The following is a 26,344-nucleotide window of genomic DNA, read 5'->3' on the forward strand; positions in this document are numbered from 1 at the left end:
CCCTGCTCTAAAATAAAAAGTGTATAAAAACATATATATGAAATTAATTAAGAAAGGAATACAAATAGCTTATTAGCATTAGAAAATATTCAACTTCAGAAAAACAACAAAAAAAAGTAAATTTAAATTAAAGAGCCAATATGTTGGTAAAGTTTTGGGGAAACGTGCACTCCTATATAGGACTGATGGAATTTGAATTGATAGGAACCTTTGTGCAGGGCATTTGTCAATAATTTAAAGAAAATCATAAAAACATATATATATTTTCTTTTTAAAAAATTTATTGTGAAAGTATTGCAGATGTTCCCTTTTCCGCCCCATTAACTCCCTTCATCGCACACCTACCCCCAGTCCTTCATCACACTATTGTCTGTGTCCATAGGCTATGCATTATCTACACTAATAAAAGAGAAAAATGGTAATTGGCGTACGGCGATACCTTTTTCATTGGCTAATCAGGGCTATATGCAAATTAACTGCCAACAAGATGGCGGCTAATTTGCATATGCAGGCACAATGCAGGGAGGCGAACAGGAAAGCAGGAAGAAGCCCCCTGCCACTGAAAGTGATCGGAAACCCAGGGGGGAGCTAAGAGCTGGGGGGCAGGGCAAAGGCGGCCCTGGGGCCACCTTTGCCCTGCCCCCCAGCCATGATCGGAGAATCAGGCGCCTTTGCCGCCCTGGCCAGTGATAGCAGGAAGTAGGGGTGGAGCCAGCGATGGGAGCTGGGCACAGTCAAAGCTGGAAGTCCCAGGAGCTAGGGGTCCCTTGCCTGGGCCTAAAGCGAAGCCCACAATCGCGGCGCCCCCCCCGCTGCCACTGCAGGTCCCTGCTGCCCGGGCCGGACGCCTAGGCCAGAGGCGTTAGGCCTGGGCAGGGGCGGAGCCTGCAACCGCGGGGAGCTGGGGGTCCCCTGCCCAGGCCTGACACCTCTGCCGGAGGCCTCAGGCCTGGTCAAGGGGCCGATCCGGTGATTGGTGATCGGAGGGTGATGAGGGTCAACTCCTCTGGCTGAGGCATCAAGCCTGGGCGGGGGGCGGAGCCTGGGATTGGGGGGATATGATGGTCCCCTTGCCCAGGCCTGAAGCCTGGGTCAGAGGCGTCAGGCTTGGGCGGGGGGGTGGAGCAAGCGATCAGAGGGAGATGGGGGTCCCCTGCCCAGGCATGATTCCTGGGCCAGAGGCCTCAGGCCTGGGTGGGGGCCAGAGCCAGTGATCGGGGGGAGATGGGGGCCCCCTGTCCAAGCCTGACACCTCTGGCGGAGGCGTCAGGCCTGGGCAAGGGGCCGATTAGGCGATCGGAGGGAGATGGGGGTCAATGCCTGAGGGCTCCCAGTATGTGAGAGGGGGCAGGCTGGGCTGAGGGACACTCTCCCCCCCACACACACACACACCCAGTGCACGAATTTCGTGCACCGGGCCCCTAGTATATATATAAAAGCCTAAGTGACCGAAAAACCGGTCGACTAGTTGCTATGCTGCACACTGACCATCAGGGGGCAGATACTCAATCCAGGAACTGCCCCTGATGGTCAATGCACTCCCATAGCAGGAGCACCGCTCAGCTGAGCTGACCGACAGGTGCCAGACACCGGGCTCATGGCTGGCAAGCCTCCCATAACAGCTATAGCTGAAGACTACTGAGTTACACTGGCACCCAAGAAAGACTACTTTAGGACTGGCCTCCCACTAACTTTTGGTATAACACTAAAATGCAAGTCCATAAATAGCTCTGGCCTCAGTTTCCTTACTTGTAAAATAAGTGAGTTACATACTACACTCTCTAATGTCCTCTCCAGCTAAAAACATGCCGCCTTCTTCATCGACGTGTCCTCTCTACTAAAAGCTTTGTTATGACTCTAACTTCAATGTATTTAAGCAATCCCATCTTTTTATTGGTAACATTAGTATCCTAAACCTAAATTAAATGTCATAAGATATTTATTTTTGAACTTTCTCATGGAATTCTTGGTAAAAATAAATACAAATAAATATATTCACAGGATGAATTACAATTCCATGTCAGTTTAACTCATTTCAGCATGTGTGGCAGGAGTAGGGTAAAGTTTATTTCATAGCTGAGGCTTACAACTCAGATATAAGTATGGTTAGAGTCATTATAAATTTAAAATATGATACTTATTCAAATTAACAGTAAGTAATCAAATTGAGTTTTGAACTAACTCAAGTTCCCAATCCAGGGCTCATGACATTTTTGTATATTTTAAACACAACCTTGGGGCTGTAGGAGAGGCAAACCTTTACCTTGCTTTGGCAAGACCTGAGAATTAAATTGAGCTAAATCATATCAATAGGAGAGAAGCATACACATGTATTTAATATAAGTTTTACTTGGCATAGGAAACTTCAGAAGGAACAAAGACACAAAGAAACAACAAAATCTACTTGCTCTTATATTAAGTTGAGCAAAGAGAGACAACTGTGGGCAAGCAACTAAACTATGTGGAGAGGCTAAACAAAGATAATAATTTTAACAAGATCTGTTTGTATAAATTTTTCTGTCTCAACTTCTCATCCTTGATTATAAGAATGTTACTGGCTTTCTGTCATAGGGAGGAAATCTTTCATATAGAAATTTCCTTTCCTGCTTTTAAGAAAAAGAGGGAAGCCCAGCTGGTGTTGCTCAGTGGTGGAGCATCACCCATGAACCAAGAGGTTGCTGATTCGATCCCAGTGAGGGTATATGCCTGGGTTGTGGGCTCAATACCCAGTAAAAGACATGCAGGAGGCAGCCAATCAATGTTCTTTCTCATCGATGTTTCTATCTCTCTCTCCCTTTTCCTTCTCTCTCTCTAAACACAAATCAATAAAAATCTGTTTTTAAAAAAAAGAAAAAGAGGGAAAGTCAAAGTAATTTTCTTTTATTTGCTGGTTTTCAAGGAGCTTTAACTCAAATAGTCAATATGACAGAGCAGCATATTTGGGGATGGCAAGTTGGAACAGCAATACTGCTGCTTCATTTTATATAAAAGAGATTTGGGAGTTCCTGTGAACCATTCTGGGATAAGCTGGGTCATGTTACTACAGATGGTCTCACGGAAGAATATAAAATTTATGACTTCTGTCACAAAAAAAAGAGGGGGGAGGGGATTAAAACTAGAGAGGCGTCATCCAAAGCTGTTCTACTCATAAGAATATGAAAAAAGCAAAGCCATCCACTAATTAAATGAAAAATATCCTCCTCTGAGAGAAAGCAGATTGGAATATTGGCAAGACTCCTATGTTAAGTGATTGTAGTATGTCACATAATATCACTCATTTTAACTGTTGAAAATCATGCTGCTAGATATCTCACTTTATATTTGAAAAGAACCACTAATGTTCATATCATACAACAGCTCTTGGTATAAGTGTGGTAAATACAGGAGAGAAGTACCTGGCAAACACTTTTTTAATACTAACAAAAGCCCATACAATGGGAGAACTCTTTTTTTAAACTAGCAATGGTATTGAGTCATGATGTAGATAATGAACTCAGTGCCTATGGAACAGTAACGCACTAGCAAAGCCATGTGCTGTTCAGTGAATAATAAAGGACTGTGTGTGAATGTCAATCCTTACACGGTTTTATTGATGTTAGGTTAGTACTGAACAATGGTGAAATTAAAGACATGCTAAAACCAAAATCATTTAGTATACACTTTTAGAGACTGTGCAAAATAACAACAAAATTGGTGAATCAACACCAAGTATGGAAGCAGCCAAGCAGAATGATACACTCAGGAGTGTTTGAAATGTGTTATGGCACTTTACTGCACTTCACGAATGTTGTGGGTTTTCTTAAAAAATTGAAGGTTGTGGCAACCTGCATCAAGCTCATCTATTGGCACCATTTTCCCAACAGCATTTGCTCACTTTGTGACACATTTTGATAATTCTCTCAATATTTGAAACTTTTTATTATTATATATTTATATTTTTATTATTATTATATTTTTGATGATCTTTGATCAGTGGTCTTTGATGTTACTGATGTAATTATTTGGGGGCAACACAAACCTCGCCCCTGTAGGATGGCGTACTTAACTGATAAATGGTGTGTGGGTTCTGACTGCTCCACTAACCTGTTGTTCCTCATGTCTATCCCTCTCCTTGGCCCTCCTGATTCTATGAGAAACAACAGTGTTGAAATTAGGCCAATTAATAACCCTACAATGGCCTCTAAGTATTCAAGTGGAAGTATGGGTTGTATGTCTCTCCCTTTAAATCAAAAGCTAGAAATGATTGAGCTTATGAGGAAGGCATGCCAAAAGCTGAGAAAGGTGGAAAACTAGGCCACTTATGCCAACAGCCAAGTTATGAATGCAAAGATAAAGTTCCCGAGGGATATTAAAGCCGCTATTCCAGTGAACATACGAATAACAAGAAAGCAAAACAGCCTTATTGCTGATATGGAGAAATTTTTAGTGGTCTGGATAGAAGATCAGCCACAACATTCCCTCAAGGCAAAATGCAATCTAGAGCAAATCCCTAATTCAATTCTATAAAAGCTGAGAGAGATGAGAACGCTGCAGAATACAATTTTGAAGCTAACAGAGGTTGGTTCATAAGGTCTAAGAAAAAAGCCATCCCTAGATGGTTTGGCTCAGACGATTAGCTCTCGGACTGAAGGGTCTCGGGTCAATTCCAGTCAAGGGCATGGACCTCAGTTGCAGGCTCAATTCCAGGCCTGGTCGGACGCATGTGGGAGGCAACCAATCCATGTGTCTTTTTCACATAGGTGTCTCTCTTGCTCTTTTTCTCTCCCCACCCCCTCTCTCTTCCCCCTGCCTTCCTTCCACTCTTTCTAAAAAAAAAATCAATGAAAAAATATCCTCAGGTGAGGATTAACAACAACAAACAAAAGCCATCTCCATAACATCAAGTTCAATGTGAAACAGAAAGTGCAAATGTAGAAACTGCAGCAAATTATCCAGATCTAGCTAAGATAATTAATGAACGTGGCTGTACTAAATGACAGATTTTCTGTGTTGATGAAACAACCTTATATTGAAAAAAGATGCCATCTAGAACTTTCACAGCTAAAGAGGAGAAGTCAGTGCCTGCTTCAATGCCTCAAAGGACAGGCTGACTCTCCCATGAAGGACTAATGCAGCTGGTTACTTCTATTTGAACCAATCTCACTTAACACTCTAAAAATCTTAGGGCCTCCTTAAGAATTATGCTATATACACTCTGCCTGTGCTCTATAAATAGAATAGCAAGCCCTGGACGACAGTACATCTGTTTACAAGCCCACTGTTAAGACCTACAGCTTAGGGAAAAAAAGATTCCTTTCAAAATATTACTGCTTGATGACAATGCAATGACCACCCAAGAGCTCTGATGGAGATGCACAGTGAGATTAATGTTGTTTTTGTGCCTGTTCACATAACACCCATTCTGCAAGCCCATAAATCAAGGAGTAATTTTGACTTTCAAATCTTATTATCTAAGAAATGCATTTCATAAGGCTCTAGCTGCCATAATGATTCCTCTGACAAATCTGGGCAAAGTAAATTGAAAAGAGTCTGAAAAGGAGTCACTATTCTAGATGCTATAAAGAACATTTGTGATTCACGAGAAGAGGTCAATATATCAGCATTCACAAGAGTTTGAAAGAAGTTGATTCCAACCCCCATGGGTGATTTTGAGGGTTCTAGACTTCAGTAGAGGAGTAACTGCAGATGTGGTGGAAACAGCAAGAGAACCAGAATTAAAAGATGTGACTGAATTGCTGCAATTTCATGATAAAACTTCAATGGATGAGGAATTATGTCTTAGGGATAAGCAAAGAAAGTAATCTCTTGAAATGTATTCTACTTCTGGGAAGATGCTGGGAAGAGTATTAAAGTGACAACAAGGTTTTAGACAATTATAGAAAGTTAGTTGATAAAGTAGAGGCGGGGTTTATAGAGTATTGGCTCTAATTTTGAAAGAAGTTCTGTGTGGCTGAAATGCTATCAAACAACACTGCATGCTACAGAGAAATGGCTCGTGAGCAGAGGAAATTGTCACAGCCATCCCAACCTTCAGCAGCCACCACCCTGATCAGTCACCATCAACACTAAGACAAAACCCTCCACCAGAAAAAAAAGATTACAATTCACTGAAGGCTCAGACAATGGTTAGCATTTGTTAGCAGTAAAGTACATTTTAATTAAGGTTCTTACTTCGTGTTTTTTTTAAACATATCACTATTGTACACTTAACTAGGTTGCAGTACGGTATAAACATAACTTTTATATGCACTGGGAAACAAAAAATTTTGTGTGACTTCCTTTATTTCAATATTTGCTTTATTGCAATGGTCTGGAGGTCTGGAACTGAACCCATAGTATCTCCAAGGTATTCCTGTAGTAAATGATGAAAATATTCCTTCATGTACATCAGGGGTCCTCAAACTACGGCCCGCGGGCCACATGCAAATACAAATATTGTATTTGTTCTGTTTTGTTTTTTTACTTCAAAATAAGATATGTGCAGTGTGCATAGGAATTTGTTCATAGCTTTTTTTTTTAAACTATAGTCCGGCCCTCCAACTGTCTGAGGGACAGTGAACTGGCCCCCTGTTTAAAAAGTTTGAGGAACCCTGATGTACATGGTCATTCAGGTAAGTACCATGTCCATAATTTCAGTTGGCTTGATCAAGTTATGTGCTTCAACAACATAGCATTATCTTAAATAGTTTCAAGTTATAAGCTTAGAACTAAAATAGCAAAACTTTTAATTGATATGTACTACAATATGGTGTGTTAAAAATACTAATCTGTGATGCAAATTCTTCAATCATCTAGGGTTTGACTCTTGAAATTGGTGATTTTTCTTTACATATTAGTGACGGAAATCAATAATAGTTTTGGGCAATATACAAACTACATCCAGCATGCAAATGAATATGCTTCTAAGTTGTCGATGCCCAGGACAAAATTGAGGGTCCATTTGCTCCTATTTCTCAAGTTAATAACATTCAAGCTTCCATTTTTTTAAAAATAATGTGGTATGAATGTTAACTTAATATCTTCAATGAGAAATCTCTCCATAATTTCAGGTTAATGTTTCATCCAAAAATATGTTGAACTGCCTTATGGAGTCATGATGTACTTGCTAACACTCTCAATGACCTATAAAAATAAGCAATAATTTTCTAACTTAAAAGAAATAACTTAAGAAAAAAAAACATTGGGATAGGACCGATTCAAGCTATACCTCATCAAATAGAAATAGATACATCTGTACAAGTTTGCAGGCAATTTTATCCCTCTTAATAATCTGTTATTTTTAAAGATTTTACTTTATTGAACTGTAATAAACCTCACTTTTTCTCTGTAAACTTTATGTAACACTGGTAATGCTCACATATACTAAGCCCTGAGATTCTGAGGAAAGGAGAAATGCAGGTACCTTGGCTAAAGTACTACCATATCTCTTGGAGATCCTAAAAATATGTTCTTTTTAGTTGAATGTAGTTAAATGCCCTTCCTAACCCATTACCCTGGTGACTAACTTTCCACATTTAGGTGTTTGTCCAATTCCCCAAGCTAGAGACTATCAATTGTCTTGTGCCCTTCTTGAAACTTCCATTCATCTCCTGATGAGCTGAAGGCTGTAATCAAAATCTGATTATTGTTTCCTCATGGGGAAAAATAAGGAAAGCATGCTTCCCAAGCTGGCAGAGTCATTCCTTTCAAGAAGACACTCAGGTTTGAAAAGAAAAGAGGAAACAGAAGAGCCCTGGTTGGTTAGGCGGTGTCCTGTGCACTGAATTTGCTTCCCGGATGGAGCCCAGATTGCAGGCTTGATCCCTAGTTGGGGGTGGGCTGCAGGAGGCAGACGATGGATGTTTCACTCCTCTCTCTCTCTCTCTCTCTCTCTCTCTCTCTCTCTCTCTATCGCTCCCTTCTTCCCTCCCTCCTTCCCTCCATCCTCCCTTCCTTTTTCCCTCTCCTTGTGCTTTCCCCTGTAAAATTCAATAAAAATATTTTTTTTTAAAAAAAAAAGAGAAAGCAGAACAATCTCTATTTCGAGACTATGAAGTAATTCCTCCTACTGATTAGACCAAAGTATGTTCAACTTACTCTTTTAAAGGTGTGTTGACAATGTGAATTATTTTAATGATGAAGAAGAATACTTTAAAACCACCCTCAAAAGAAAGAGACAATAGAGCCCTGGCCCTAAATTCCACTGTGAAAACTGGACAAAGGAAAAGGCAGCACCCAGGCCACTGGGGTGGATCCAGCTTAGCTCCTGAAGCCTGGGCAATGCTCACAAGACAAAGGGAGGCAAGTCTCTTGCTACTAGCAGGCATTGCTTCCCTCAGCTGATTTGGCAAAAAAAAAAGAGAAGAAATAAATAGATTATGAAGAACCTTTATAGAGGGACGAAAGTGAGAAAAGGCTTTTGCATTTGTGTTATCCACATACTTCCTGGCAATTGATTCAGTTTTGTTCCTGAAAAGGCTTTCAGCATAGCAGGGGACATGAAGCCTTTGGTGCTTTCTTTGTTCAAGGTTAACTTTTTACAAGTCTGATTTCCTCCCACTCACCCAGCTCTGCCACAGAGCTTTGGCATAGGAAGCATTCCAGAGCAAAATAAAATGAAATCAAATAAAGGTTCTATTGTCTGCTCCCAAGCTTGTCTTATTGGCATTTTAAAGCAATATTCAACTCTCCTATAGATGTAATTTCCATCAGTTATTCTGCCCCAGGGTAGAACACCAAGTACAAAAGGGAGGAAGGGACGAGAAACCTGACTGGAATCACCTCTCCACTGATATCTGTCATGGTTCACTTACCAACATCCCCTTCTCCTTATGCTGTGAGGACTTTCGCCCCTCCTTCTACAAACCTGACATGAAGCCAAAAACTCCCAGTGAGGAAATATTTTTATTTAACTGTGTAAAAGGTCAGACAAAAATGTGGTAAGGGCATTTTATTTTTCAACGCATATTAATCTCGGCTGTGCTCCCCCACAGAGCCTCTTGCAAAGCAGTGGGAGTCAGTGCAGCACCTTCACCCAGAGTTCTGGCTGGCACTGTTCAAGGATCTGCAGGACTGCGAGGACACGTGTGGTCAGGGGCGGAATTGCACAGCTCAGAGACCTAACCCAACTGCTTTGTTGCTGTTTTCCACCTAAGGCAGTGGTTCTCAACCTTGGCTGCACATTAGAATCACCTGGGAATCTTTTTAAAATACTGATTGCTGGGCCTCATCCTCTGGAAATTCTGTTTCTTTGTTATGGGGTGAGGCCACAACGTTAGTAACAAAGACACAGAATTTCCGGAGGATGAGGCCCAGAAATCAGGATTTTAAAAAGATTCCCAGGTGATTCTAATGTGCAGCCAAGGTTGAGAACCACTGGCCTAAGGTGTCTTCTGAGTCTCGGTGTTTAGTGGTTGATCATAACTTGAGGAGCTACCTCTAACATTATCCCAAAACGTGCTCCCATAACAATTCTACAATTTGCATCTGTGAAATGATAAAAAGTAACAAACATAAGAATGATGGGTGAAATATCCAGGGAAGACGTTGTATTTTAGTCAGTTTAAAAAAAAGAGAGAGAGAGAACTCTTTTAAGCTATTTTCTTTTTTATTTCTAGGATAAGAAGACAAAAAGGATATACCAAATCTTTTTGACATGTTGTGGCATTTTCGCTGTTTTCCATGCTTGCCTCCATTGTATCTTGCTGACCAGACTCTAAACATACATAGCCTTACTTTCATAATCACAGCAAGATCTATTTGTTGTTTACCAAACCAGATGTGTCATTGTGTCTTCCTTAAGTTTTACCTTTATTATATGAAGGGTTCATTCATTTAAAACCAGTGACTTCCTTTATTATGGGCAGTGGGGGATTGGCTATGCACTTGAGTGATTAAATTGCCAAACCTGATCCAATCCAAAGAATAGTCTCTAATCCCTACTGGTTGAGAATGTGTCCTGGACAAGGAGGTCGTAATAAAGGATGTTAGCTCATACAAATTGTTATAATGGTATGTGACAACAAAGGTGCATTCAGTACAGCCACAAAACAGTCAGCTTCCAATGCATTTTTAACTAACCACCTCCCTGTAGGTACTTCAAGCAAGTCCACCCATTGGTGCTGGGGAGCAGAACAACACAGAGGCTCTTAGGATGAGCAATCTTATACTTCTGTGGTCAGTGAAGACTCAAGATACATCTGTATAAGAATTCTGCTTCTGGGAGCTAACATTCTCATAGAGAAAATGGAAATCCCTGTTAGTGCTTTGAGGCTGTGCTACTTTCACATCACAAGCAAGGTGCTTTCCGAAATCTTAGATAAAACTTTTAGATTAACAGCTACTGTGTACAGTCTAGGCCTAAGGCAAAGAAGGATGGAAAGATTAGATTTCTTTTTATTTAAATCTTGCTGTGAAGTCATGGGAGCCAGCTGAGCTCTTGGGGGGGGGGGGGGGGAAATCAGGAAATAGTAGAGCAAGAAATGTAAGCACTTTAAATTGATAACCCTTCATAAATTTCCCTCAACCTGCTTTTATCAGACATTGAAAGTGGAGTACGATAAGTAAGTTGTTTTCATTCAAGTATTTGGAGTATGTTGAAATATTTCAAATGGCAGTTGAGTCAAACATACTTAAAGTAAGTTGCCAGGGTGTATCCTTTAAAAAGAATAAAGTCTTCTGAAATAGGATAAGTAATGTTTAACTATTACACATTACTGCTATTTTATTGTATATTGTCTATAAATTTTTAAGTTTCAATTCTGTCTCAGAACTTCTAGAAGAAAATTTGTGCATCGTTATTATTATCAACTACTAGAGGCCAGGTGCACAAAAATTTGGGCACTCGGGGGGGAGTGGAGGGTCCCTCAGCCCGGCCTGTGCCTTCTCGCAGTCTGGGACCCCTCGGGAGATAACGACCTGCTGGCTTAGGCCTGCTCCCGGGTGGCAGAGGGCAGGCCCAATCCCTAGGTATAGCCCCTGGTCGGGCTCAGAGCAGGGCCGATTGGGGAGTTGGGGCGCCACCCCCGTCATGCACAGAGCAAGGCAGATCGGAAGGTTGTGATGCCACCCTCAGTCACACTCAGTGTAGGGCCGACTGGGGGGTTGGGGCACCGCCCCCTGTCACACTCAAGGCAGGGTCGATGGGGAGGTTGTGGCGCCACCCCTGTCACGCACAGAGCAGGGCCAATCGGGGGGGTGGGGCTCCATACCCTGTCACACACAGAGCAGGATCGATCAGGGGGTTGGGGAGCTCCCCCCTGTCACTCACAGAGTAGGGTCGATACGGGAGTTGGGGCACCGCCCCCTGTCACACACAGAGCAGGGCGGATCAGGGGGTTGGGGAGCTCCCCCCTGTCACTCACAGAGTAGGGCTGATCAGGGGGTTGGGGTGCCGCCACTCTCACACTCAGGGCAGGGCCGATGGGGAGGTTATGTCTCTACCCCATCACACACAGAGCAGGGCCCGTGGTGGGGGGTTGGGCACCGCACCCTGTCACACACAGAGTTGCAGGGCGATCAGGGGGTTGGGGAGCTCCCCCCTATCAGGCACAGAGCAGGGCAGATCAGGGGTCTGGGGTTCCGCCCCGTCACACACAGAGCAGGGCCCGTGGGGGGGGGGGGGGCAGTGGGGCGCCGCACCCAGGCACACACAGAGCAGGGCCGATCAGGGCATTACGGTGCCGCACCCTGTCACACACAGAGCCCCAGAGCGATCAGGGGGTTTGGGTGCTGCCCTCTGTCACGCTGATCCCGGTGCCAGGAGGCCTGGCGGCTCCGCTGATCCCGGTGCTGGGAGGCATATTACCCTTTTACTATATAGGATAGAGGCCTGGTGCATGGGTGGGGGCTGGCTGGTTTGACCTGAAGGGTGTCCTGGATCAGGGTGGGGGTCCCCACTGGGGTGCCTGGCCAGTCTGGGTGAGGGGCTGAGGGCTGTTTTCAGGCTGGCGGGTGACTGAAGCTCCCATGAAGCTCCCAACTGCTCCTTTTTTTCTTTTTCTTTTTTATTCTGGGCGAGCTTTAGCTCTGACTCCAGCTCTGAGGCCTCTGCTGCTGAAAGCTGTATCTGGTTTGTTTGGGTTCTATAATCGAAACACTATATCAACTCCAGCTCTGAGATCCCGGCTAGCTGAAAGCTGGTTTCTGGGGTTTTGTTTAGCTACTATATTTGTAACAATGTTTCAAACTGCAAGCTCAGAGGCCCGCAAAGCAGGCGGGGAACGCTGGAGTCCTCCGTTACTGAAGCAAGCAAGCCTCATGTTAGTTTCAAACTGCCTGGCTGCCGGCCACCATCATGGCTGGCAGTTAATTTGCATATTGCCCTGATTAGCCAATGGGAAAGGTAGCGGACATATGGCTAATTACCATGTTTCTCTTTTATTAGTTAGGATAACAATAAATGTGCATTGAGAAATTACAGGTTTCTAAATTCTATTCTTGTAAGTGCTAATATAAAAGGAAAAATACATAAGAGAGACTAATCTTCCCTAGTTAAAATGGAATGCTCAAGAGTGACATACTACATAGAAGGGCTTCTTGCCATGTTTCCCAATTGGAGAAGACTTTTATACAAACTTAAATATTTGTTTATTCATTTGTTTATGCCTTTCAAAATTGAATTGTGAGGCTTGATTCATGATTTTCAGAAATCAGGGCTTTTTAAATGCAAAATCAAAACTACTAAGCCAAGTGTATGCATTGAAACATTTTATTTAATAGCCCTGAAGTATTGCTGTTGATTAAATATAATACCAGGTTATTTATCTTTAAGTTTTTAATGTTGAATGAATTTGTCCCAAAAATAATAGGACTATTTTGAGTATTGTATCTGGAAATTTTTCATATCCATTCTCTAGCCCAGGGGTGGGCAAACTTTTTGACTCAAGGGCCACAATGGGCTCTTAAACTGGACTGGAGGGCCGGAATAAAAGCATGGATGGAGTGTTTGTGTGAACTAATACAAATTCAAAGTAAACATCATTACATAAAAGGGTACGGTCTTTTTTTTTTTTTTAGTTTTATTCATTTCAAACGGGCCGGATCCGGCCCGCAGGCCGTAGTTTGCCTACGGCTGCTCTAGCCACAGAGAGGAGACCAAAAGCAATTTCAGTGTGTGTAATTTTTTATGTAGCACAAGGATTTCACCCAATATTTTGCAGCAGACCTCTAAGTTGCTTGACCTGCCTGAGTCTGTCTCACTTGGCTAGGGAGGACCTGTCAAATCCATCAAATACTGATTGGAATAGATTACTGAGTTGATGGAGCACTGGGATTAGGCCCATCTTTCTGCAAGAGACTCTGTAATTATGATGAGAGGTTATTGTTGCCTGGAAGCACAAAAAGAGACAAACCACACGGCACGCAAGGATCAACTCGGCTTTTTGTAATGCAACAGTCACTGAAAACAGCACTAGTCAACGACACACACCACTAAGCCCAGTGAACATCAGAAAGGTCGCTTTAGTACTTATAAAAAGCACAGCTGCAACACTGTAACAAAAATAATAAATGTATTTGGAAGGTTTCCAAATAAACTGCGTCTTTCCTTGAAACAGTGCCTCTCTGCTTAATTGAAATTCAGTGTTTTGTTTTTGGCTTTTATACAGAGAACATAAAATCTTCTAAGGCAATATTCTAATTTGATTATAAATATGTAATCAATTAGAAATATATAAATGTATTATATATAAATATTATCATAAAATGAATATATACATTGAATAAGCATATTATTGCTATTGCTCAAACACTGTGAGATTGGAGCTTGAAAAGCTAATATACTTGGGATTTTAGAGGGTTAAAAGCCAATGGCAGAAGCTTTTCATAAAACCAACCTGGCTGAATGTTTTAACATAGAATGTATGATTCAGCTCCCTTTAAGGATATACTGTTTAAATAAATTGTACCAGCACTAAAATGTATGACATGAGGGTTTTAAAATACATTTTCACTGAACTATCATTAACGTGGCATTTTTCTTTTCCTATGACCTCTAGAAAATTGACTACATATCGGTTTCCTTTTCGTTCACAAATGAAACGGGATCACTTATAAAAAATAAAGTCAGTTACACAGCAAGGCCTGTGCACCCTAATTGAAAGAACATGTGAAATATGACATGTCCATAGAGATCTGACCTCTGAAAGGTAAGGAGCACTACTAGGAGCATCTTTTTGTGCAATGTATTCTGATGACAGGAAAGCCAACATGTTATTTTCCATATCATCTGAACCAAGACATACATTAATAGAGAGGGATTCTGCTAGGCACAGGATTACAACTGTATTTTCTTTTAACATGAGAACCCTAATCTTCTTAGTCAGTCAAACAATGTCCACTTCTCTTACAGTAGATATTTGAAGTTTGAACATTATTAAAATGAATATATTTTTTACAATCCTCTGTGGTCTACAATTTCTAAATTTGAACATTTTGGTATCAAAGATAATGTGAAGTATAATATACATTACCTAGTTTGGAGTCTGTTAGATATCCTCTGTTTCTCTATCCCTCTCTTTTCCTCTCTCTCTAAAAATCAATAAAAACATTTAAAAAAACAAAACAAAACAAAAAAACTGTTCTTCTTGAACTTTTTTGAGGTAGAAATCACTGTCTTTATAAGTCAGAAAAACAAGGCTCAGAACACTTGTCCACAATCACAAAACTGGTAGAGAGGACCTAAAATCCAGTTTAGTTTAATTTAATTGGATGACAAGAGCCAGATTAGAAAAGTTAGAAGGCTTCCTGTCTTTGCACTCAGAGTCATTGCTTTTATAAGTGACTAGACGTGAGTGTTCAGTAGGCATTATTTTTTAAAAAAGAGTGACATTACATTTACTTACTGTTCTAGACCTGCCTCACTTCGTACATACAATACTATATTATGATTGACTTCATGCCAATTGCCTCCTTAAAATCTAAGACTAAATATTCTCTACAAAAAGACTGGTGTTTTGTCTTCATTTTTATATCCCCAGCACTTAACAGAATGCCTGGTTTATAGGAAGTTATATAGATAGATAGATAGATAGATAGATACACACACACACACACACACACACACACCAACAAACATGTCATTGTATCAAAAAATAATTGATTAATCTTTAGAAGAACTTATACAAAAATCCAATCCAAAATTCTTTCTAGAACTATAAATAAGAAAGTAAGCACAGAGTAGTAACCACATTGTTTGTTAGCTTGCCAGGCTTATCAACCTCTGTTCTTGCGAGGTTTATGGCATCTCTACTATGAGTCCATATCTTCATACAACAAGCAGTGTTCATACCACTGAACTGTTTTCTGAGATTATATCAGAAGTATACAACAAATAATCGCTTTGAGGTCCTTCATGGATTCAAGAATTAACTTATTTATTCAACCTATACACATGCGTACTGAACACTTCCTGGGTAACATTGGTGCCAAGGATACAAATATACATAAAATATGTTTCTTACTAATTATATGCTCACAGTTTAATCATTGGAAGTGTCTGCAAAAGACCATAATACAATGATGTAACACTACAGAAGTGAGTTCAAGGTGCTGACGAAAAGCAGAAGAAGGACTAATCCGAGATTTGTAAAGTGGATCTTGTTAGAAGACTATGACTTTGCCAAAAGAAAGAGGCGAGTAGAACATTCTAGGAAAATAATTGATGACACTCACTGTTATCTTCACACCAGGTGAAATAGAAGACTGGCTGATGTGCAAACACATCCCATGGACTCAGAAAAACTGTCTGAAATTTGTATAGGCCATTCTCCCATGTTTGATGCCTGTCTGCTCCTTCTGCTTCTTGCCTTGCTTTCTTCTAGATTTTAGAACTTTATCTTAGACCAGCTCCTGCCTCTCTTTGTTGACTCCCATTACTGAAATCTCTGTGATTCTACTATGCTAAAGCCTCCTTGACTATGGACAAAAACTGACCCATTACCCTGCAAGCTGGAAACTTACACAGCACTCCACTGGACAATATCTTTGCTTAATGACATGTAACAGGCAGCAGATCTCAGATGGCCTTAGACAAGGCCTTTCTGGACCTTGGTTTTATTACCTTAAAAATCATATGTGTCAACTGCTCAAATGTCATTCTTTTTATGAGGCTTATCCTGAACACTATATTCAATAAGGCAAACTGTCCTTGCCCCCTACCACCTTTAATGCACACACTTCCAATTCATTTTACCTTGCTCTATTTAAAAAAAAAATCTTTCCTTAGCACATGTCATCTAACACTCACTACTCAATATAATATATTATTGTATAGTGAAGAATTTATCCTTAAGCAAAGAAAGATTGTGCCTTTGCCTTCAGCTCCTGGGAGATAAACTTTTGGAGTATCCTGCCTAAAAATAGTATGTGTTCACCTGGGGGTTCTGAGCCATGCCATATAGTCTAACAATATGATTTATGGCAGAGACTTTGGGTCACACAGTACCAGCTCAACCTCCAGAGGGGCTAGAAGCTGAGGTGAGCTATGTGGGCAGCTGACCAACTATAATAATAATGGCAATATGCTAATTAGACTGGACATCATTCCAGATGTCCTTTCTGAGGAAGCCAGGGCCAGAGAGAAGCAAGCCTGGGTCCTGCAGGCAGTTGGAGGGAAGCCAGCCCAGGTCCCAGGTGCCTGTGAGCTGCCCAAGGGAAGCCAGCTTGTGTCCCGGGTGCCAGAGGGAAGCTGGTGCCAGCAGCCAGGGGAAGGAAGGCCTACTCTTGCACAAATTTTTGTGCATCAGGCCTCTAGTGTCTACATAATGGGACCCCCATAGAGACTCTGGACACCAAGTTTTAAGTGAGCTCCCCTTGTTGGCAATACTCTGTGATTATGATTTCAGTTCACCACTGGAAGGAGTTAATTATCTCCATGACTTCACTGGGAGAAGACAACGGGGAGTTCCACATTTAGAAACCTCCTGGACTCCATCCCATGCTTACCTTCCCTTGGCTGATTTCAATCTGTATCCTTTCACTGTAATGAATTGTAACCATGAGTATAACAGCTTTCAGTGAATTCTGTTAGTCCTAGTGAATTATCCAATCTGAATGTGTCTTGGGTTCCCAAACTTGCAGTTGGTGTCAGAGATGAAGGTGGTTTTGTGGCCTGTTCTCTAACTTTGCAGTGTTGTGCATGTTTTATTTTCAGTGCTCTTCACAAGAATGTAAACTACACGAGGGCAGGAAGCTTTGTATGTTTTGTTCAGTAAGTTATCTCAAACAAGTAGAATAGTGCTTGCAGAGAGTAATTGTTCTATAAATATTATGGAATGATTGAATTGACTATTCTATTGGTTGACTTTTCTTTTTTATTTCTATTATTAAATAACACAGAATTTTATGATTTCACTACATCATCTAGTTTTCCATTTAAATTTATTTAAAATAGAGAAATTAATAATGGATATGAGCCATCTTTTTAAAAAATAAATCATTATTGTTGAAAGTATTACATATGTCCCTTTTCCCCCATTGCCCTCTCTCATCCCCCCTCCCCCGCCGCAAGCCTTCACCACCTACTGTCTGTGTCCTTGGGTTATGCATATATGCATATGAGTTCATTGGTTGATCATTTCCCCACCCCCACCCTCCCCTGCCTTCCCTCTGAGGTTTGATAGACATTTCTATGTCACTGGGTCTATTTTTTTTTAAATATATTTTATTGATTTTTTGCAGAGCGGAAGGGAGAGGGATAGAGAGTTAGAAACATCGATGAGAGAGAAACATCGATCAGCTGCCTCTTGCACACCCCCTACCGGGGATGTGCCCGCAATCAAGGTACATGCCCTTGACCAGAATTGAACTTGGGACCTTTCAGTCTGCAGGCTGATGCTCTATCCACTGAGCAAACTGGTTACGGCACTGTGTCTATTTTTGTTCATCAGTTTATGTTGGACATCTTATCTTTCTCTGACTGGCTTATTTCATTTAGCATAATGCTCTCTAGGTCCATCCATGCTGTTGCCAATGATAAGAGTTCTTTCTTTTTTACAGCTGCATAGTATTCCATTGTGTAGATGTCCCATAGTTTTTTAATCCACTCAACTGCTGATGGGTACTTAGGCTGTTTCCAAATCTTAGCTATGGTGAATTGTGCTTCTATGAATATAGGGGTGCATATACCCTTTCTGATTGGTGTTTCTAGTTTCTTGGAATATATTCCTAGAAGTGGGATCACTGGGTCAAATGGCAGTTTCCTTTTTAAAATTTTGAGGAAACTTCAAACTGTTTTCCACAGAGGCTGCACCAGTCCTCATTCCCACCAGCAGTGCATGAGGGATCCTTTTTCTCCACCTCTTCACCAACACTTGTCGTTTATAGATTTGTTGATGATAGCCATTCTTACAGGTGTGAGGTGGTACCTCATTGTTGTTTTGATTTGCATCTCTCGGGTGATTAGTGACTCTAAGTAAGCATGTTTTCATATGTCTTTTGACTTTCTGTATGTCCATTTTGGAGAGGTGTCTATTAAGGTCTTTTGCCCGTTTTTTTTATTGGGTTGTTTATTTTTCTTTTGTTAAGTTGTTTGAGTTCCCTGTAGATTTTGGAGGTTAACCCTTTATTAACTGTATCATTGCCAAATGTGTCCTCCCATGGAGTGGGCACTCTTATTATTTTATTGATGGTTTCTTTTGCTGTGCAGAAGCTCTTTATTTTGATGTAGTCCCATATGCTTATTTTCTCCTTAATTTCCATTGTCCTAGGAGATGTATCCATAAACATGTTGCTACAAGAGATGTCTGAGATTTTGCTGCCAATGGTTTCTTCTAGAATTTTTATGGTTTCAAATCCTACATTTAAGGTTCTTATCCATTTTGAGTTTATTTTTGTGTATGGTGTAAGTAGGTGGTCTAGTTTCATATTTTTTTTTGCATGTATCTGTCCAATTTTCCCAACACCATTTATTGAAGAGACTGGCTTGACTCCATTGTATGCTCTTGCCTCCTCTGTGAAATATTAAATGAGCATAATGACTTGGGTCAATTTCTGGGTTCCCTGTTCTGTTCCTTTGGTCTATATGCCTGTTCTTTTGCCAGGCTGTTTTGAGTCCAGTGGCTTTGTAGTACAACTTGAAATCTGGCATTATGATTCCTCTAACTTTGTTTTTCTTTCTTAAGATTGCTGTAGCTATTTGGGATCTTTTTTGATTACATATAAATTTTTGGAGAATTTTTTCTAGCTCTGTGATATATGCTGTTGGTATTTTACTAGTAATAGGAATTGCACTGAATCTGTAGATTGCCTTGGGTAGTATGGACATTTTAATGATGATGATTCTACCAATCCATGAGCATGGAATATTCTTCCACTTGTGTATATCTTCCTCTATCTCTTTTTTCAATGTCTTACAGTTTTCCAAATACATGTCTTTTACCCCCTTGGTTAAGTTTATTCCTAAGTATCTAAAATTTTTAGTTGCAATGGTAAATGGGGTTGTTTGTTTGCTTTCCGTTTCTGAGAATTCATTATTAGTGTATAAAAATTCCATAGATTTCTGGGTATTAATTTTATATCCTGCTATGTTGCCAAATTCATTTATTAAATCGAGTAGTTTTCTGATGTGAGCCATCTTTTAATATTTTTGAAAACTGGAGGGGGAAGTTTTAAAGAGGGCTTCTGCTGCTTGCAATATTTATAGAAGTTGCACAAAAGCAGTCAGGTCAGAGAAGGCTCACTGTTCCTATCATTTTTAATATGATTTGGGGGGGAGGGAGGTTGTGGGGTTGTGTTGTTGTTGTGTTTAAGATTTCAGAGAAAGGAAGGGAGAGGGAGAGAGAGATAGACACATCAATAATGAGAATCATCAATCAGCTTCCTCCTGCATGCCCTTTACTGGGGATCAAGCCCACAACACAGGCATGTGCCCTGACTGGGAATTGAATCATGACCTCCTGGTTCATGGATCCATGCTCAACCAGTGAGTCACACCAGCAGGACCTTCTTTAAGATTTTTTTAATCCAATCCTCTTTGTCTGATTGGTTGATATGTGAATCTTTCTTCACATCTAAATCATAATGAATAAATATAAATAAATATAGAGTTGCCAATGAATAGAAAGATGTATAAAGAGTTTAGAGAGAAGAAACCAAGATGGTGGCATAGGTAAACACCGGAGTTTGCTGCTTCGCACAACCTCTTCAAAAATACAACTAAAGGACAGAACGGACATCATCCAGAACCACAGGAAGGCTGGCTGAGTGGAAATACTACAACTAGAAGGAAAGAGAAAAGCATACCGAGACTCAGAGGAGGTGCGGTGCAGAAGTAAAATACTAAGGTACAGAGGCACACGCGGAGGGGGCTGGCAGCTGAGGGCGCGGTTGTCTTTTTCAATCGGGAGGGAGTCTCAGGCTCTGAGCTCCAGTTCCAGGTGAGTCTTTGGAGACCCAGACTCATATGGGAGAAGCGGGACTGTCTGGCATCAGTCAGAACTCGAGGGCAGCTTTCTCTTGGAGGTGCGTGCAGCGATTGCTGGGACACTGAGAAGCAGAGCCTCTGAAGGCAGGACTAAGAGCAGCCATAACTGCTCGCTCCGCCCTGTTGATCCTGTGGGACCCGCCCCGCCCGAGCCCTGCACAGAGGCTTTTGCTGGGTAGCCTCAGGCAAAGGCTAGATTAGCACCTCCCTAGAGATCCAGGAGTGAGTGTGCCCAGTGGTCAGAGTGGGACCATCCAGTTTGCAGCTACTCAGACCCTTAAAGGACACACTCAGGGGGCAGACCCAGTGAGCATCAAAGCCCCATTGAAGCAAGTCTTGCCCCAGAGGGGTGTCTCCAGCACAGAAGTTCTCCCACTGCAGACACAGCTGATTCTCACAGCCAATTGGCCTGGAGGTCATTCCCTCCCAGTGATAGCTACAACAATCAAGGCTTAACTACAACAAGACTGCACAAAGACCACAAGGGGGTGCACCAAGAGTGTCCTCCTTGGGTAATTAGGGAGGCTGAACCACTGGGCCCTAGAGGACACTTAGCACAGAAAGCCACATTATCAACACAGGGAAGCATAAAAAATGCGGAGACAAAGAAACAGGACGCAAATGACAGAAATGGAGGAAAGCAAACTACTGGATATAGAGTTCAAAACCACACTTTTAAGGTTTTTCAAGAACTTTCTAGAAGTAGCTGATAAAAGACTGGTGAGACCGCTGATAAATGTAGTGAGATCCTCAAGAAATCTAGTCAGACCCTCGATGTTATGATAAAGGACCAACTGGAAATTAAGCATACACTGACTCCCAACAGCAGACCAGAGGATTGCAAGAATCAAGTCAAAGATTTGAAATACGAAGAAGCAAAAAACACCCAACCAGAAAAGCAAAGTGAAAAAAGAATCCAAAAATACGGAGATAGTGTAAGGAGCCTCTGGGACAGCTTCAAGTGTACTAACATCTGAACTATAGGGGTGCCAGAAGAAGAGAGAGAGCAAGATATTGAAAACCTATTTGAAGAAATAATGACAGAAAACTTCCCCTACCTGGTGAAAGAAATAGACTTACAAGTCCAGGAAGCACAGAGAACCCCAAACAAAAGGAATCCAAAGAGGACCACACCAAGACACATCATAATTAAAATGCCAAGAGCAAAAGACAAAGAGAGAATCTTAAAAGCAGCAAGAGAAAGAAACTCAGTTACCTACAAGGGAGTACCCATACGATTGTCAGCTGATTTCTCAACAAAAACTTTGCAGGCCAGAAGGGAGTGGCAAGAAATATTCAAAGTGATGAATGCCAAGAACCTACAACCAAGATTACTTTATCCAGCAGAGCTATCATTCAGAATTGAAGGTCAGATAAAGAGCTTCACAGATAAGAAAAAGCTAAAGGAGTTCATCACCACCAAACCAGTATTATATGAAATGCTAAAAGGTATCCTTTAAGAAGAGGAAGAAGAAGAAAAAGGTAAAGATACAAATTATGAACAACAAATACACATCTATCAACAAGTGAATCTAAAAATCAAGTGAATAAATAATCTGATGAACAGAATGAACTGGTGATTATAATAGAATCAGGGGCATAGAAAGGGAATGGATTGACTATTCTTGGCGGGAGAAAGGGGTGTGGGGGATGCGGAAAGAGACTGAACAAAAATCATGCACCTATGGATGAGGACAGTGGGTGGGGAGTGAGGGAGGAGGGTGGGGTGGGAACTGGGTGGAGGGGAGTTATTGGGGGGGGGAAGAGGAACAAATGTGATAATCTGAACAAGATTTAATTTAAAAAATAATAATAAATAAATAAATAAATAAATAATCAGTAAACAAACAAACAAAAAAAGAGTTTAGAGAAAAGTAGCAGATGAAGGCATGATCATTTCATTCCATCACCTAAACAAATGTTAATGCTCAGAAAGGCCACTGAGAAGTTTGCCCAAGGAAGGTGGATGCTTTGGACCTTTTGATAGTTCTAAATTGTCTTTCTTTGTGCAGGGACTAAGCTAAGCAACTCTATAGAATTTCAAAGGAGAAAATGTAAACTTAGAAGTCCAAATCAAAAACAGAGCTACTCACTTGTCTTGGTCTATTGATTTCCTATGTTCATAGAAAGGAGATTTTTTTTTTAAACTGTTAATCTTATTTATATTACATCAATAGTATAAAGGCTGAGGAGAGCACCAGGGCTGTTTAGAGGCCAATTCTACTACACCTAAATTACTCTGCCTAATAAAATGTCACAACGTATGTGCTTGAATGTGGCCGCTGACCTCACCACTTGCGGAGTCTATTAATCTTTTTCAAGTGCATTTAAAACTATTTCCATACACATACGCTCTAAATAATCATTCTAATCAGTTATTTAGATACCCTATGGAAATAGAAGCATTCTAATGTGGCAATCACTGCTATGTATACATGATTATGGCCCAGAACTAAAAACACTGCATTTTTCTCTAGCCTGACACATAGCTAGTAGACCCTTCCATCCCATTTCTTTGATAATGATACTAATTTATCTTATCATGGGGATAAAATAATTAATACATAAAAGTTTTAAAAGTCAACCTTATACCTCACTACTCTTAGCCATAGAAATCCTTTTGACTTTTAGCTTCTACATCCCTTCTATTTCTGTGCCCCCTATTCAATTCACACCGTCATTGTTTTTTGGAAATCTTTGATTCATATATGCCTCGATTATTGCCAAGAAATTGCATTATTATGATGCAGATGTTCTGAGCCTGGTTCCTTTGATTTAGCTATTTTGGCAGCTGGGAAGTTTTACTGTTACCACTCAGATATGGAATTTTGGACATGAAACACTTTGGGTCTTCTCAGTAAGCCAACAAGTGAAATTCAACTCCCATCCAGAGATTCAATGGCTAGGAACATAGAATGCAGCGTTCCGGCGGAAATGCAGCATATCCAATCACAACAAACCACTGAGAAGACTGGCTGTCTTGATACTCCTGAGCCCAACTGGAAGGCAACAAGGCAGGGAGTGAGCAATTAACCAGAAAAGAAAGAAAGGACATGTTGACACAGTTGACAGGAAAATCAGCCATTTCTTCCACATCCTAAGATCTGCGACACATTTTACCTGGTAATAAACCCAATGAGGCTTTGGAGATGGACTAGGGACATGATAGCTAGATAATTCTCTGATGGAGACAGGTTTTAACAATGCAGGGGGAAAAAATATTTTTCACTCCAAAAGATTTCTAGTTGAAAGTAATTTCCAGAGGATAGAACGCAAAATATACATGGAAAGTTCAGCAGTTCTCACTACCTCTGGTATATCAGAAGATGAAGCCTTTCACGAAAGCTCAGAACTAGTGAGTACATTACAGTAAAAGCCCAACCATGTTCAAAGGTTGTTCTCTACTTTTCTTGTCCACAAGTATGAATTGGACACAAGTGAAAAATAAGATTACATTGACTTTAGTGAGGGGGTTTCATAAAATGGAAGTGCCTTCTAGAAATAAGACTTGGTGTCAATAGTAGGGACGTTTTTATCTAAGGACATGAAGGCCACTTCCTTGCCTGTGGGAGATATCTCTGGGCACTCCTGAGTGAATAGTAGCAGCGGCAGCTCACAAAAGCTCAATGATGCTAAGGGAGAGTGGTGGGCATCCTAAAGTCAGCTACAAAGGGTGTATGAGATTTAGAAGAGGAAGTTTGTCAAAAATCACAGTCATGTCCTGATGGGGTCAGGTTGTCACAGGTCCATTTTCTTAGGTCCATCACATGGCCATTTCTACTCTAGAGACTTTCTGCTTCCTTGATCACTACCTAGAAAATGAAGCACAGTTCCTCTCTTTATTTAAATCATCAAATCTATGTTTTTCCAAATGCCCAGATGGAGCCTGAGAAACCTTCTGAGTGTAGGGATTCCTTTTTCAAGACCCTTTTTTGCCTATTCATTGCTGATTCTACCTCCCATTTTTCCAGTCTCCATAGTCCAGGGAATCTATTTTAGTTAAAGGGGAAGAAAACCTTGCTCTGAGTTTGCCACATGTTTTCATAGCTTTGAGTTCCCTTGAGTCCTATGATTTTTAAACCGAAACACTTACTCTATTTTTTGTTGTAAAAATATTTTCCTAACACATAGATTTGGCAAGTTCTGGCTCCTGACCAAATGGGAAATAGGTCAAGTGTACAGAAAATACAAAATAAAAAGCCTCCAACTACTATTTCAAAAATATTATCTCAATACAATTGCCAAATGAAAATTACAGCACCTCTCTATTGTCATAATTTAAAAAAAAACTGGAGAGAACTCAGCTGCCAATGAGAACAAAGAATATGCTCAGATAAGAGAGACACAGGGTCACATCTCGTCACATTCCAGATTTTGTTATCATTCATTCATTCATTCATTCAATCAATATTTATTGAGAACCTGAGTGCCTACTCTGTATAAAATAATCCCTGCCCTAATAGAGCTTACAATATTGTGGTTGAAGATAAAAATTAAGATATATAAGTGAAATGTAGTAAAATAATATTCAATACACATTACATAGGAAACAAAACAGGGAAGGAAATAAAAGACTAATAAGTATTAGAGTTTTAAATAGGCAGCCAGAAAAGGCCTAACTTGAAATAAAGATATTTAAATGAAGACATAAAAGAAGTGACGGAGACAGTCATGTGGGTTATATTATAACAGTGAGATAATTATCAGTCATAATTATTGATCATTTGTTACTCAATGATACATTGAGCTAAAATTTTTAGATGTTTATTTCATTTACTGTTGATAACATCTTTATGACCCAAATGCTATTATTAATTTCATTTACAAATGAGAAATAAATGAGACTTTCTCATTTCACAAGCAGCAAATATTCAACAATATGTGTGATTTAGAGGGTAAAGAAATTAACATTTACAAATGGCTGGAGTGTAGTAGAATATGCCCCTCCAAAACATGCCACTTTGATATATTATTTTGAGTTGTTGGCACTTGAAAAACAGCAAAGGCAAGGAGAGGCTTTCTCTGATCTCCCCTTATCACCTTAATTTTGAAAGATCCATCTTCCAAAAGGAATTCAGTTGTCATAAGTCTTCTCCCCCGGGAGTTTCATCAACCAGGGAGCTTGACTCTTATCCCAGAAAACACTAAAGTTGACACCACTTCCAGACAAACTTTGTCACAAACTACCATACCTCCCATCTATTCTTCTAAGAATCCATTCATCTTTCCTAAAAAAAACATTTATTCTCCCCTGAGAGGCCTACATTCTCCTTCCCTTTTCCCTATTAGGATGGTATTTAATCCTAAATTATAAAGCCACCTCCTTAAGATATGCATTTTCCCTAGATTTCTCCCATGTGTACTTGAGGCATACATGCCGCTAATATTCTATTTTTCTCTTGTTAATCTTTGATTACAAAACAAAAACTGAAGATGAGTAAAGGGAAAATTATTTTTCCTCTCCTATAGGCCAAGGAAAGATAAATAATATAGTCCACGAGGAGGAGGAGGAGGAGGAGGAGGAGGAGGAGGAGGAGGAGGAGGAGGAGGAGGAGGAGGAGGAGGGAGGAGGAGGAGAAAAGGGAGAGGGAAGGAGAGAGGGAAAGGAGGGAGAGAAGGGGAAGAGGGCGAGGAAGGGATAGAAGGAGGAAGGACGGAAGGAAGGAAGGAAGGAAGGAAGGAAGGAAGGAAGGAAGGAAGGACGGACTTTGGCTTTACCCAAAATATATCCTTGTTTCTGGAGAAAATTAAAAAGACAAATGAGTAATAAAAAGGTATGGTGGTACTGGTGCATTAGTTCAACTGCAATTTAAATGGTTAGACTTTAATTAGAATTTACCATCAGTGGAATCTTTCTGTAGCTTATTTGCATAAACGTCACATACTGATAATTATATTATTTTTGCTGGTAAGAACTTCTTTGATCATTTAAAGTTTCTGACT

General features: G+C 40.6%; 1 pseudogene across 1 annotated transcript in view; it reads left to right on the forward strand.

Annotated features, from left to right (window-relative positions):
* LOC308518526 (high mobility group protein B3-like) overlaps positions 1-26,043 on the forward strand; it is a 45,851-nt pseudogene extending 19,808 nt beyond the window's left edge. The window contains exon 2 of the transcript in view: positions 25,895-26,043. The product of the transcript in view is annotated as a high mobility group protein B3-like (transcript). The remainder of the gene's footprint in view (positions 1-25,894) is intronic.
* The last annotated feature ends 301 nt before the right edge of the window (positions 26,044-26,344 follow it).

The sequence above is a fragment of the Myotis nattereri genome (assembly GCF_964212035.1).
Source record: "Myotis nattereri genome assembly, chromosome: 4".
In the NCBI taxonomy this organism is placed as follows: domain Eukaryota; kingdom Metazoa; phylum Chordata; class Mammalia; order Chiroptera; family Vespertilionidae; genus Myotis; species Myotis nattereri.